The sequence below is a fragment of the Apodemus sylvaticus genome, chromosome X (genome assembly GCF_947179515.1).
Source record: "Apodemus sylvaticus chromosome X, mApoSyl1.1, whole genome shotgun sequence".
Classification (NCBI taxonomy): Eukaryota; Metazoa; Chordata; class Mammalia; order Rodentia; family Muridae; genus Apodemus; species Apodemus sylvaticus.
The window spans coordinates 4,620,760-4,634,715 of NC_067495.1; positions in this window are offsets into that span (position 1 = coordinate 4,620,760).

The following is a 13,956-nucleotide window of genomic DNA, read 5'->3' on the forward strand; positions in this document are numbered from 1 at the left end:
CCCACAGTGACACACCTACTCCAACACAGTGACACACCTACTCCAACAAGGCCACATCTTCTAATAGTGCCACTCCCTGGGCCGAGCAAATACAAACCATCACAGTCTCTAATATATAGAGAGTCTGTCTCCAAAAATAAGAACAAGTATAGCTCTTTATTAAAATGAAAATAGATAGATATACACACAAATATATACATATTTATGTAAATGAAATTGGATTCTGGGCTGGAATATTTTCTTAAAATCTATAGACATTGTGAGACTTAAAGAAGTTGAAACATGAGCTGTACATTAGCAGATGTTATTGATTATTTTTAAGTTTCCTACCTGTGAGAATGTTACTATTGTTAGGACAGAGGAGAGAATATGTGTATTCTTGGAAATGAAGATTGAAGTTCTTTGAGGTAGAGCGTATATTGGTGTTGAACAGAATGTTGTTTTAACTGTCCTATAGGTTTAAGATTTTTCAGCTTCAAGTATGAAACAGTAAAGAGAAATAAGTATCTTAACCAGAAAAGTTAACAATATAACTTATTAATTATGATAGTTTAAAAAAGTTTTGGCTGTTCTTCAGGATAACCTGGGTTCAATTCTCAGCACCCACATGGCAGCTCACAACCATCTACAACTGCAGTTTCAGAGGATCCAGCATCCTATGATTTTTTGTTTAAATAAATAAATTAAATAAATAAAATATATTTAAATAAATAAATTAAATTAAATATTTTTATAAGTAAATAAAAATGGGCCTGCAAACTATTAGCAATCTAGAAAGTAAATGGACCAAATGCCATTGAATATAATTTTAAAATATAGTGGATTTCAAATGAGAAGTATAATAAATAATAGTCATGGTAGTAATTCCAGCATCAGAAGCTGAGGCAAGCAGATAAGTAGTTCAAGGCCACCCTGGGCTATATATATCAAGGATTTTTTAAAAAATGAACTACTAAAAGAAAATATGAGGCCTACTGGTACAGGCCTGTAATCCCATTACTTAGCTGGGACAAAAGGATTGCCATTTCACACACATACCACACACACACACACACACACACACACACACGAGGAGGGGAGAGAGAAGGAGAAGAAGAGGAGGAGGAGGAGGAGGAGGAAAAAGAAGAAGAAAAGAAAGGTGATGGCTATTCAGGACAAAGCAAGAAGACCCTATCATCTTCCTTTAGCCCAGAGTTTCTCAACCTTCCTGATACTGTGACCCTTTAGTATTTAGTTCCTCATGTTGCTGTGACCCCCCAACCATAAAATTATTTTCATTGCTACTTCATAACTATAATTTTGTTAGTTATAAATAGTAATTAAATATCAGGTATGTCAGATATCTGGTATTAGACCATTGTGAAAGGATCATTTGAATGCAAAAGGTCACATGCCCCACAGGTTAAGAACTGTAGGTTGTAAATCTTCATTTATCTGCTTCTAGGGATCCTGGAAAGATGATTGAGCATTTAAGATCACTTGCTACTATCCAGAAGATAGGGGTTGGATTCCCAGCACCCACATTAGTGGCCTCACAACCATTTGCCCTGTAACTACAGTCCCATGAGATCTGCTGACTTCTTCTGTCTCTGTAGGCACCCACACATAAGACATATACTCACGCAGACATGCACATACATATATATTAATAAAATAAACCTTTAAAAAGCAACTTTTTAAATAAAAGCAGCCTTTTATTGGGGCATGTATGTGCCTTTAATCTCAACACTAATGAGACTGAGATAGGAGGATGGTACGTTTAAGGGCAACCTGGGATACATAACAACATCTAACTGAAAGCAAAGAGAAAAAAATGGAATCCTCAATTTTGATTTCTCTGAGCGTACTGTAATTTCCCGTCCTCTCTTGGAGCTGAAATGACAAAGTTCTGATCAATAAAGATTATTAAAAATTAGATATGATGTATAAGTCTCAGTTGAGGCAACTCCTGAAGCTCAGGCTCAGGGATCGTTGCAGAAGAATTGGCAGAAAGACTATAAAAGCTGGAGGAACTGGGAGTTTGCAGAGAGATTCTGCCTAGTGGGAATGTCAGAAGCTAATATACCTCATTTGTGCTTGTTTGTTGGTTTTGGTTTTGTTTGCTTGCTTTTTTTCTTTTAGAAAGTTCAAAATTAGACTTAAACTCACCATCCTCCAGTCTCAGCTTCCTGAGTGCTGGAAATACAGTCATGTACCACCATACCTGGCTAATATACTTCTTTAGAATGATGTAGAAAAAATAATAAATGTGTCTATGTGTCTGTTGTTTCCCTGTTCAAGAATACTTCCACCTAGTTCAGTTCAATTCTGCCTAGGGTTCACCTCTGATAATGGGTATAGCTTCCATATAGCTGGATTCCCAGCATTCACAATGAAGTACTAGGAGGATCCACCTGAGTTTGAGGCCAGCCTGAGTTACAAAGTGAGTTCCAAGGCAGAGGGAGAGGGAGAGGGAGAGGGAGAGGGAGAGGGAGAGGGAGAGGGAGAGGGAGAGGGAGAGGGAGAGGGAGAGGGAGAGGGAGAGGGAGAGGGAGAGAGAGAGAGAGAGAGGAGAAGGGGGAGAGAGAGAGGGAGAGAGAGGAAGAGAGAGACAGAGAGACAGACAGAGACAGAGACAGAGAGAAATAGAGAAAGTAAAATAAAGCAATAAAAGGTGTGTGGTGTGTGTGTGTGTGTGTGTGTGTGTGTGTGGTGTGTGGTGTGTGGTGTGTGTGTGTGTGTGTGTGTGTGTGTGTGGTGTGGTGTGTGTGTGTGTGTGTGTGTTGGATTTTGGAGACAGAATCCAGAGCCTTATATGTGCTAGGCAAGGACTCTACCAGTGAGACATAGTCATGGCCCTATTCTAATATGACTTAAAGATGAATACATTATACGTATATACGTGATACGTATTATAGGTATCATTCATACATTATAAACTCACAGGGGTGAGACAAGGGAAATTTACACTCAAACATAGCTCTTCTTTGAATCCCTTTTATTCAGATATCTGATTCTATGACAGGAAACATTCATTCCCTCCATTATTGTGTTGCTGTTTGTATCTACTTTGCCATCTCTGTACTTCGCCCGTTCTCAAATTATCTAATTCCATAGCATCTATGTTGCTGATAATCTACACTTGACATATGAACTAGTTGTTTATTTATTTATTTGCATTTTACTTTTTATTATTTTTTAATTTGACACAAGTCAGGGTCCTCTAGGAAGATGGATCATCAGATAGATTGGCTGGCAAATATATGGGGGCATTTCCTAGATTGATGATTTGTGTGGGAGGATCTAGTCTGCTGTAAGCAGTGCTACCCCTGGGTAGGTCATCCTGGGCTGTATAAGAAAACAGGCTGAAGAAGCCATGGGGATCAAGCCAATAAGCAGAACTCCTGCATGGCCTCTGGTTCGAGTACTGCTTCCATATTCCTGTTTTTGAGTTCCTGCCCTCAGTGATCAGATATGACCTGGGACATGTAAGGCAGATAATCCCTCTCTTCTCCAAGTTGCCTTTGGTCTTGCATTTTTATCACAGAAATAGAAAGCAAACCAGGACAACATGGAAGTTAGATTTATGACTGCCTGAATTCGTGTTTTTGTGCTCCTAAGCATATGAGTACACATGTGTACGTAGGTACACTTACACATATGTGTACAGGCTAAAGGTCAACCCCTGGTGTTGTTTCTAAGAGTCTATCCTGTTTGTTGAGGTAGGGGTTCTCAGTAGGATCTGGACTTGGAGGTTTCAACCAGGCTGGGTGGCCAATCAGCCTAAACCTCTGTCATCACAAAGTGTGTAAACCATCATATTTGGCATTTTACATGGGTTCTGGAATCACATTCATATCTTCATACATGTGTGGCAAGCACCTTACCAACTGAATTATTATCTCTCCAGTCCCATGTAGTGGGTAATCATTAAAAGAGTACTGCCCTGCCAGGCCTCTGCACCACTGCTTCCAAGTATCTGGTAAAGCATGACTCTTAAACTTGAATAGTTAACCAAATACATTTATGTATATCAAAATCCCAATTACATAATGCCAATTTACAATGATAAAGTCTATCCCAATATTCCTAACCTCTCCAAAGCACCAGAAATATGTCTGGATATCCTAGCCTCCTTCCCTGCTCTGCTCCACTGGTCCTGGAGCCTCTCTGTCTCCTCCCCTTATTCTCTTAGCTCCTCCTTCTTTTTCCCCTCCAGTCACTGGCCTCTCACTGCCTCAATGTGAATGGATAGGAAATATCTTGCAAGAGCCCCAGACGTTTATTTGAATGTGTGTGCGCATGCGTATGCATATGTGCGTGCGTGCGTGCGTGCGTGCGTCCGTGTAGGCATGTGTGTGCGCATGCCTGCAAGCGTGTGTGCGTGCATGCGTACTTGCGTGCGTGCGTGCTTGCGTGCGTGCTTGCGTGCGTGCGTGCGTGCTTGCGTGCGTGTGAGCGTGCGTGCTTGCGTGTGAGCGTGTGTGTATGCGTGCTTGCGTGTGAGCATGTGTGCGTGCGTGCGTGTGAACGTGTGTGCGTGCATGTGTGCGCGCGTGCGTGTGTGCGTGTGTTTTTGTGTGCGCACGAGTGCGTATGTATGAGTACCTTTATTTGATCTTCTTGGTAGCCATCAGGCGTCATATTGGCCTTTGGGAAAAATAGAAATCAATAAGAAAAACACTTTGAAATATATCCAAGGATGTGACGATGTCCCACTGAGATATATGTAGATCAAGTCAAACAACTCAGAAATGTCTCCTAGAAACATGAAGTGCAAATGTGATGGAGTTTTTAAACAAATGACAAGTAACCAGAGTGTGCAGTAAAGAACTTATTATATAGTGATGAGATAGGAAATCCCTCATCCTGGTTGTTCCACGATTCAAGAGTAAGTTTTTAGTCTCAATTCCCCCAAATTACTGCCCCTTTAAAAGAAGTTCCTACGTGCAGAGGCAGAGTATTGAGGGAAGGTTAGAGCTTTCTAAGCACATTAACATTAGTTCTTTTCCAGACTTCAGGTCAGCGGTGATATTGAATCAAGGCCTTTGGATAATTTTTTAAATGCTGGCTCTGGCTTGCTACATCAATAGTCCCCAGAGGGGCCAAGTCTGACATTTATAAACGTGTTTACTCTTTGTCTAACCTAAACAGACAAAAGTCAGAGTATCCTCTGAATCATGTGGCTCTAGGCAAATTTTAGTCTAGGCTCCTCTTTAACTCATGCCCTGAACTTTCAATATTTCAAGACACAGATTTAAAAACAAGAAGAATTGTTTTTTAAAGCCAGGCAGTGGCTTCCTTGAGTAGATTAGCAATTAAGTTCAAATCAGCTTCACTTTATAGATTGCAGCTCTAGGCATCCCCACTGGCTGGGACCAGAAAGGCGAGGTAAAATGGCATGATAAACAGATGGTAATCTACACAGTTTGATCAATATGGAACTTGAGGCAAACAGGACCTTCCTTAAAAGCATCCATTTAACGTACTTGAATTATAAACCAGATAACTAGCTTCAATTTTCTCAACATGTTATTGTACAAACACCACTCTAAAGGGCTGATGGTAAGTGTCTCCACATTGATTTTCCATCCTTCCCTGCCCTTCTGTGACCCTCTTAGGATGCTTCCCTTTGCTCTCCTTGCCTTTACAGTTCTAGTTGATTTGGGTCCTGGGAGTGAGGGTCAACAAGAGGAAGGAAGAACAGAAGAGAAAGTTCAAGTGTTTATTCTATCACTTTTGACATCTTGTTCTCTAGCCCCAGCTATCACTTAAGCTGACGTTGTGGTTGTTTAGTCCCCTCCATTAAACCACGTCTGCCATCTTCCATAGCTTCCACTCCCAGCTGGTATCCCATAACAGTGCACTTTTCTCCATACCCAGTCAGGCCAAGCTAATCTGTGGATGCTTCATCATCTCTGGTTAACCCATCCCATCTCATTGTAAATACTCCAGTCTTTGAAAGTCTGTTCAGAAATCCTAAGTAGTAAAGAAGGGGTTGTGCATGTTCCCAGCGCATAGAAAGGAGGATTGCCTTTGGAGGATTGCCGAGTTTCAAGCTACCCTAGGCTATAGAGAGACCTTATCTTAAACAAACAAATCACATATTTCAGACGAGTTTCTCTTACGTTCTTTATCACATTTGACCCTGCCAGCCAGAGTTCAGAAAGAGAAAAAAAGGTAAGCTTATTCAGCAGCAAGTCTCAGAGGCTGAAAACATTTTAGACCTAGATAAGATTTTATGGAGGCTAGAAGCTTCAAGGAGTAGGCCCAGGTTAACAGACAGAGGTAGTAAGCCTCAGAAACAAAACCTACTCAGGAGAATTAAAAATTTTTGTTATATCTGTGCTTTTGGAAATTCCTCATTTATTTCTCATATATATGAAGATAATTTATTTTTAAGTGTATGTGTGTGTGTATGTGCATACACATGCTAGTGTGCCCATTCGCCTGTGCAGGCACACGCACAAAGGTCAAAAGACGGTATAAGATCTTCTAGAACAGGTGTTAAAGAAGGTTGTCAGCCACCTGATATGGGATCTGGAAAGCCCAATCCTCTGTAAGACTGCCAAGTGCTCTTAACCGCGGAACTACCTTTCTAGTCCCAGGATCTCTGTTCTTAAAAAAAAGTTAGCTGGGTATGGTGGTGCTATATGCTTATAAAACCAGCAGTCAAGATGCGGAGGAAGGAGAATCTCCTTGAGTTTGAGGCCAAGCTTTAACTATATAAAAAGCTCCTGCCTTTAAGAAATAGAACTTTAAAAAAAAAAAAAAACTATTGATTCCATTAACTTCAACGTGAAATTGACATATATTTTGATTTTAAACATAGAAAATTAATGAATACATAGTATTCATAGTATTATAATCTTGTCACAAAAATCTCAGTCATTAAATGTTATACAGCTATCTTTTGAAATACTTTTATAATCAACATGACGTTTCAAAATTTATGAAAATCCCCACTTCTAGACCTTGCTATTTAAGTTACTAGTTAAAATCATCTATATTATTTTAATATAAAACGTTAATACTTTATTGTGCTTCAATATAATTAGTTTCCTATGTTTTCCTAGATATTTTTGTTCATTTAGACACACTACTATCCAGATTGTGGCACAGAAATCATTACAATAATCTTCCTTAAATAACCAGCCAAGACTCACCAATTGTTGAATTTTTTAAAGCCTATTGATTTCTAGTGGTAATGACCTCTTTATTTGGTATTCTCTGAATGATACGAATAGTGATTGGGCTCTATTGAACCAAGGAGGTAATAACTTCCATGGAAAGTGTTCCTAGAAATTAGAGTTTCTAGGGACAGACAAAACCATATCTATTGCTTTTCCTACTGTCATTTTTGAGATTGCACTTGCCCACAATTAAAGAGCAAAGCATAAAGCTGCCAAGTTGAATATGTCACAGGCATTGTTTGCTTATAAATACTTCTGGTATTACCGAAATCATCCAGCAGCCCTTTCGACATTTTGATCTATTTTTTTTTCTACTGAATTATCTTTAGGTTAAATAGTCAGCACTGCAAAGTTTCCAGTGATTCCCGTAGAAATACTTCTATTTTTAATTTGTATGAATAACTTGGATTCTATATTATTTCTGTTTTACATTTCAGTGTAGAGGACAGAATATTCCAATGTACAATGACTGCAAGAGACTATATATGGCATCCCAAAATACGCTCTTTGGCATAATGATTATTTTGAACTTAACTCGGAGGGAGAGGATCTGCTTCCAGATAGTCTTTCTCTATAAGCTAAGATCAGCACAATACTGTCTATGCAGCCAAGGTTTGCTTTGTGTAACTGCCCGCAGTTACATCGAACGGGTTACCTGGAAGGGAAGCTGGGGATGTATGGGAGGGCGACAAAAAGAAATGGAGACCAAGATAACACCTGCTATTCAAGATCTCAAAGTTTAATGGAGAACTCCTAATATATAGGCAGGGGAAAAGGCTGGAAGCTTCTCAGCAGAACCAGTTCAGTTGCTCCACAGGTGGCTAGTGTTTCTCAGGAAACTGCAGGTCCTTGGAGAACAAGAGGCTTCACCTTGGTCTGAGCACTCCACCCTAGGTGGAGGGGATTATGGCTAACACAGGAGTTCCCACTCAAAGGCTGGGAGAGGAAAGTTCCAGCTAGGTGGCATGGCACCTCAATAAGGCTCTCTACAGCCTTGAACTCACTATTTTCCTGCCTTGTCCTCTCAATTGCTATCGTTTAAAGACCCATGTTGCCATGCTTGGCTCTTGAAATGATTAGTTTGAGAAAAGAGTGTTAAGGCAGAAACGGGTTTTCTTTTGTAGGAGAATCTACATCTTCATAGAATGGATTCACTTGTACTCCCTGTCTCTCTGCCTGCCTGTCTGTCTATTTCTCTGTCTCTCTGTGTATCTCTGTCTCTCTCATAAAAAGGACAACCATATTGTTAGATACTGTTATCAATAATGAAGATACCAACTTAGCTCTATATATAAAACTTACTCTTATTTATCATGCTTATCCTTGGCATCTCTTTATAATTGCCCTCCTCAGGCTTCTCTTTCTGTTTCATATAACAATATTATATAAGCTTAAATAAAAGGCTTGAAATTTATTCCTTAGACCAGTATATATATCATCTACAAGTGACTTGACATTCCCAGAAAAAAAAAAAGCCAAACCTATGTTAAAGATTCTACAAACCTGGTTGATTGGTCAGAACTTCAGTGATTGTTAAGCAGCAAAATATTACAGGTTCAGAGTCAAAGTATATTGGGTTCTTTAGCCTCATTAGTAGCCAACTACTCATTGTCTTCTGTGCACAACTTAACATCCAACCTTGTGACTATTACTATAATGTAAATCCTTTTGGAATGCACTAATAGACCACTAATTTTCACTAGCCCAAAAAAGGGTAAGAACTCCACAAGATCTGAGGTCTATAGGTGAGATTTCTCAATATTGCTATAACCTGATGGTCTCGCCTATATATTTGAAAAATACTTTGATTTATGGCTTTCTTTTGTTCAATGACTGGGCAAACTTCATCAAACCATTTAAAAAATGGCATTTTAAAGTCAAGAAAATCTGTGTGTCCTGCCAGTGGACACTCATATTTGGCTTTAACATAAACTCTTTCATTATTTTTGGGGTGAGAGAGAATTGGGCTTATGCATGGACAGATGTATATATGAGGTATCCTAGTATTAAATATTTGTTTATTTTTCCTGTTAATCTCTCTGGGTTCTATTGGTAATTTCTGAGGAGTCTCTGTATTTAAGTTAATTTTGTTATGATAATGTCACATCTCCAAGTTAGTTTTTTTACCTTCAGCATATGTTCTATGTTCCAATAATAGAGGCATGATACTTTATAATTCCACACTTTTATTTTTGCTGTTCCCTGGGATTCAATTTTACCTAAGTAATTTCTATTCCGTTTTCTATATTAAATTAATAATAATATTTTTTATGAATCTGATTTTATCAGTAAATATTGACTTCCACTCATTGCCAAGTGTCTGCCTTTCTAAGCAATACAATTTCTTTGTTTTCTTCTGTCCTCAAATAATGTTTAGGGGTTTTCAACCACCTCTCACATTTTTGTGTATTGATTGTTTGTTTTGGTCACTTTCTTGCCTGTTTCAAACTTGTGTTTCTGTTAATGCTTGCCATTTGCCATGTTAGGACATTTCAATGAGATCCTTTCATAATGTTTACATGAAGATCATTAAGACAAAATCTGAAGGTCCTGTTCATCAAATCATCTCAAGCTCATTAACCAGGAGTATCAAAGAAGATTTAGATCAAATTACCAGTTCTAAAACTGCCTCAGAGGAGATGATATATTCAATAGGATTATCCCCTTGCTTCAAAGAGGACAGAGAAGCAATAATCCTAATTCATTTAAGATATCAGCTTCCTGGCACATCAAGTCAGAGATGGAAAACCCTGAGGCTTCTATCTTCCTTTACTTGCTTTCTTTTTTTTTTCATTAGATATTTTCTTTATTTACATTTTAAGTGGTATCCCCTTTCCTCCTTTCCCCTCTGAAAACCCCATATCCCATCCCCACTCTCCTTGCTCACCAACCCACCCATTCCCACTTCCCTGTCCTGGCATTCCTGTCCAGTGGAGCGCTGAACCTTCACAAGACCAAGGGCCTCACCTCTCATTGCTGTCCAACAAGGCCATCCTCTGCTACATGTGTGGCTGGAGCTATGAGTCCCTCCATGTGTACTCTTTGGTTTGTGGTTTAGTCACTGGGAACTTTGAGGTACTGGTTGGTTCATTTTGTTGTTCCTCCTATGGGACTGCAAACCCCTTCAGCTCCTTGGGTCCTTTCTCTAGCTTCTCCACTGGGGACTCTGTGCTGAGAGCATCCACCTCTATATTTGTCAGGCACTGGCAGAGCCTCAGGAGACAGCTATATCAGGCTCCTGTCAGCAAGCACTTGTTGGCATCTACAATAGTGTCTGGGTTTGGTAACTGTATATGGGGTGGATCCCCAAGTGGGGCAGTGTCTTTCCTTCAGTCTCTGCTCCACACTTTTTATTTCCTCCCATGGGTATTTTGTTCCCACTTCTAAGAAGGTCCAAAGTATCCACACTTTGGTCTTCCTTCTTGAGCTTCATGTGGTCTGTGAATTGTATCTTGGGTATTCCAAGCTTCTGGGCTAATATTCAATTATCAGTTAGTACATACCATGTGTGTTATTTTGTGATTGGGTTACCTCACTCAGGATGATATTTTCTAGTTCCATTTGTTTGCCTAAGAATTTCATGAATTCATCGTTTTTAATAGCTGAGTAGTATTCCATTGTATAAATGTACCACATTTTCTGTATCCATTCCTCTGTTGAGGGACATCTGGGTTATTTCCAGCTTCTGGCCACTATAAATAAGGCTGTTATGAACATAGTGGAGCATGTGTCCTTATTTTATGTTGGAGCATCTTCTGGGTATATGCACAGGAGTGCTATAACTGGGTCCTCAGGTAATGCTATGCCCAATTTTCTGAGGAGCCACCAAACTGATTTCCAGAGAGGTTGTACCAGCTTGCAATCCCACCAGCAGTGGAGGAGTGTTCCTCTTTATCCATATCCAGCATCTGCTGTCACCTGATGTTTTGATTTTAGCCATTCTGATTGGGGTGAGGTAGAATCTCAGGGTTGTTTTGGTTTGGCATTTCCCTGATGACTAAGGATGTTGAACATTTCTTTATGCGATTCTCAGTCATTCAGTATTCCTCAGTTAAGAATTCTTTCTTTAGCTCTGTGCTTCACTTTTTATATAGGGTTATTTGGTTTTCTGGAGTCCAACTTAAGAGATGGCTCAGTGGTTAAGAGCACTGACTGGTCTTCCAGAGATCCTGAGTTCAATTCCCAGCAACCACATGGTGGCTCACAACCATCTGTAATGGAACCTGATGCCCTCTTTTGGTGTGTCTGAGGACAGCTGCAGTGTACTCACATTTACTTGCTTTCTATCTCTCTTACATCTTTGTTCTCCTTTCCCCTCTGGCTCAAATCATTAAGTAAGCTGTTACATATTACAACTGAGTTTAAAATTTCAACCATTTGCTTAGGCACATCAGTCACATGAAGAATTTTACTAAGAGCCTTTCCAGTTGATCTGTGTTTTCACATGCATTCATAACCACCTATTCTGGCTTGTATAATAACCTATGGTTTGTCAGGTGAGTGCCCACTGTAAGTTCTAGGAGATCTTCTTGCCTCCTCCTCCTTCTCCTCCTCCTCCTCCTCCTCCTTCTCCTCTTCCTCTTCCCCCTCCTTCTTTTACTTTTTCTTCTTCTTCATCCTCTTTGCCCTTAGCCCTTCATCCTGCCTTAGCCCCTTCAGTGGAATCACAGGTGTGAAGCATCATACTAGGTTCTTTTTCAAATTCTTTCTCTAATATCTAAGAGCTTTATATAACATTTAGGTGAATTATTTTATTATCTCAATCATTTACTTTGTTCTCACCAATTTTCTAATTATTGTATTGTTCATATTTTGATGAAGACCTAGTAATATGTGACTGTTTCTTTCAGTATATCCTTCCACCTCTATTACTACTTCTAACATGTCTCCCTAAGTGATTCCATAGAAAACTTGTATAAATTTTATATCTCTTTATAGAAAAATAAGTAATCACATATATATATATAGAGAGAGAGAGGATTTTTTTCTTATTCGATATATTCTTTATTTACATTTCAAGTGATTTTCCCTTTCCTGGATCCCCCCTCCCCGAAAGTTCCATAAGCCCTCTTCCCTCCCCCTGTTCCCCAATCCACCCCTTCCCACTTTCCTGTCCTGGTATTCCCCTACACTGCTGCACTGTGCCTTTCCAGGACCAGGGGCCACTCCTTCCTTCTTATTGGGCATCATTTGATGTGTGAATTGTGTCTTGGGTATTCCAAGGTTCTAGGCTAATATCCACTTATCAGTGAGTGCATACCATGAGTGTTCTTTAGAGACTGGGTTACCTCACTTAGGATGATGTTCTCCAGCTCCATTCATTTGTCTAAGAATTTCATGAATTCATTGTTTCTAATGGCTGAATAGTAGTACTCCATTGTATAAATATACCACATTTTTTGTATCCATTCCTCCATCAAAGGACATCTGGGTTCTTTCCAACTTGTGGCTATTATAAACAGGGCTGCTATGAACATAGTGGAGCATGTGTCCTTAATGCATGCTGGGGAATCCTCCGGGTATATGCCCAGGAGTGGTATAGCAGGGTCCTCCGGAAGTATCATTCCCAGTTTTCTGAGGAACCACCAGACTGACTTCCAGAGTGGTTGTACCAGCTTGCAACCCCACCAGCAGTGGAGGAGTGTTCCTCTTTCTCCACATCCTCGCCAGCACCTCTTTTCTCCTGAGTTTTTGATCTTAGCCATTCTGACTGGTGTGAGGTGAAATCTCAGGGTTGTTTTGATTTGCATTTCCCTGATGATTAAGGATGTTGAACATTTCTTTAGGTGCTTCTCAGCCATTCGATATTCCTCAGGTGAAAATTCTTTGTTTAGCTCTGTACTCCATTTTTTTAAGGGGGATTTCTTCCCAAGGTTTTCTACCTCCAAATTTGTCTCCCTTTGCGTTTCCTTAGTTGTTTCTACTTCTGTTTTTAGATCCTGGATGGTTTTGCTCAGTTCCTTCACTTGTTTGTTTGTGTTTTCCTGTAATTCTTTAAGAGCTTTTTGTGTTTCCTCTTTCATGACTTCTGCCTGTTGACTCAATTTCTCCTGCATTTCTTTAAGTGATTTTTGCATTTCCTCTTTTATTGGCTTCTATCTGTTGACCCATATTCTCCTGAATGTCTTTAAGTGATTTTTGTGTTTCCATTGTAAGGGCTTCTAACTTGTTCATGTTCCCCTGTATTTCTTTAAGAGATTTATTTATGTCCTTCTTGTGTTCCTCTAACAGCATCATGACCAGTGATTTTAAGTCCAAATATTTTTTTCTGGTGTGCTGGGGTATCCAGGACTTGCTGTTGTTGGAGTATTGGGTTCCGATGCTGCCATATTGCCTTGATTTCTGTTATAACGTTCCTACATTTGCCTTTTGCCATCTGGTTATCTCTGGTGTTAGTTTGTCCTGTTGTCACTGGCTGGTGCTTGAGCCTCCTGTGACCCTGTAAGGCTATTTCCACACCACTGGATGACTGGGTTTCCCCTGGCACAGATTGCTGATGTGCTGTCCTCCTCTTGGGTGCCCTTTGAGCCCTGGTATGTCTTGTCCCAAGCAATGCTATACTCGGGTTGTCAGAAGCCAGTAAATATTAATTTCATGCTCTTAGATTTCTAGAACTGTGAGGTCCAATGAACATCTTCTCATAAGTTACCCAGCCTTAAGAATTTTGCTATAGCAACAGAAAGCATAGCTGGAGGATTATGAGTTCAAAGCCAGCCTAGACTAGAGAGTGAATATATTTCTCAAAGTGCAGAAAAATAAATCAAAAATGACAGAAAAATAAAAG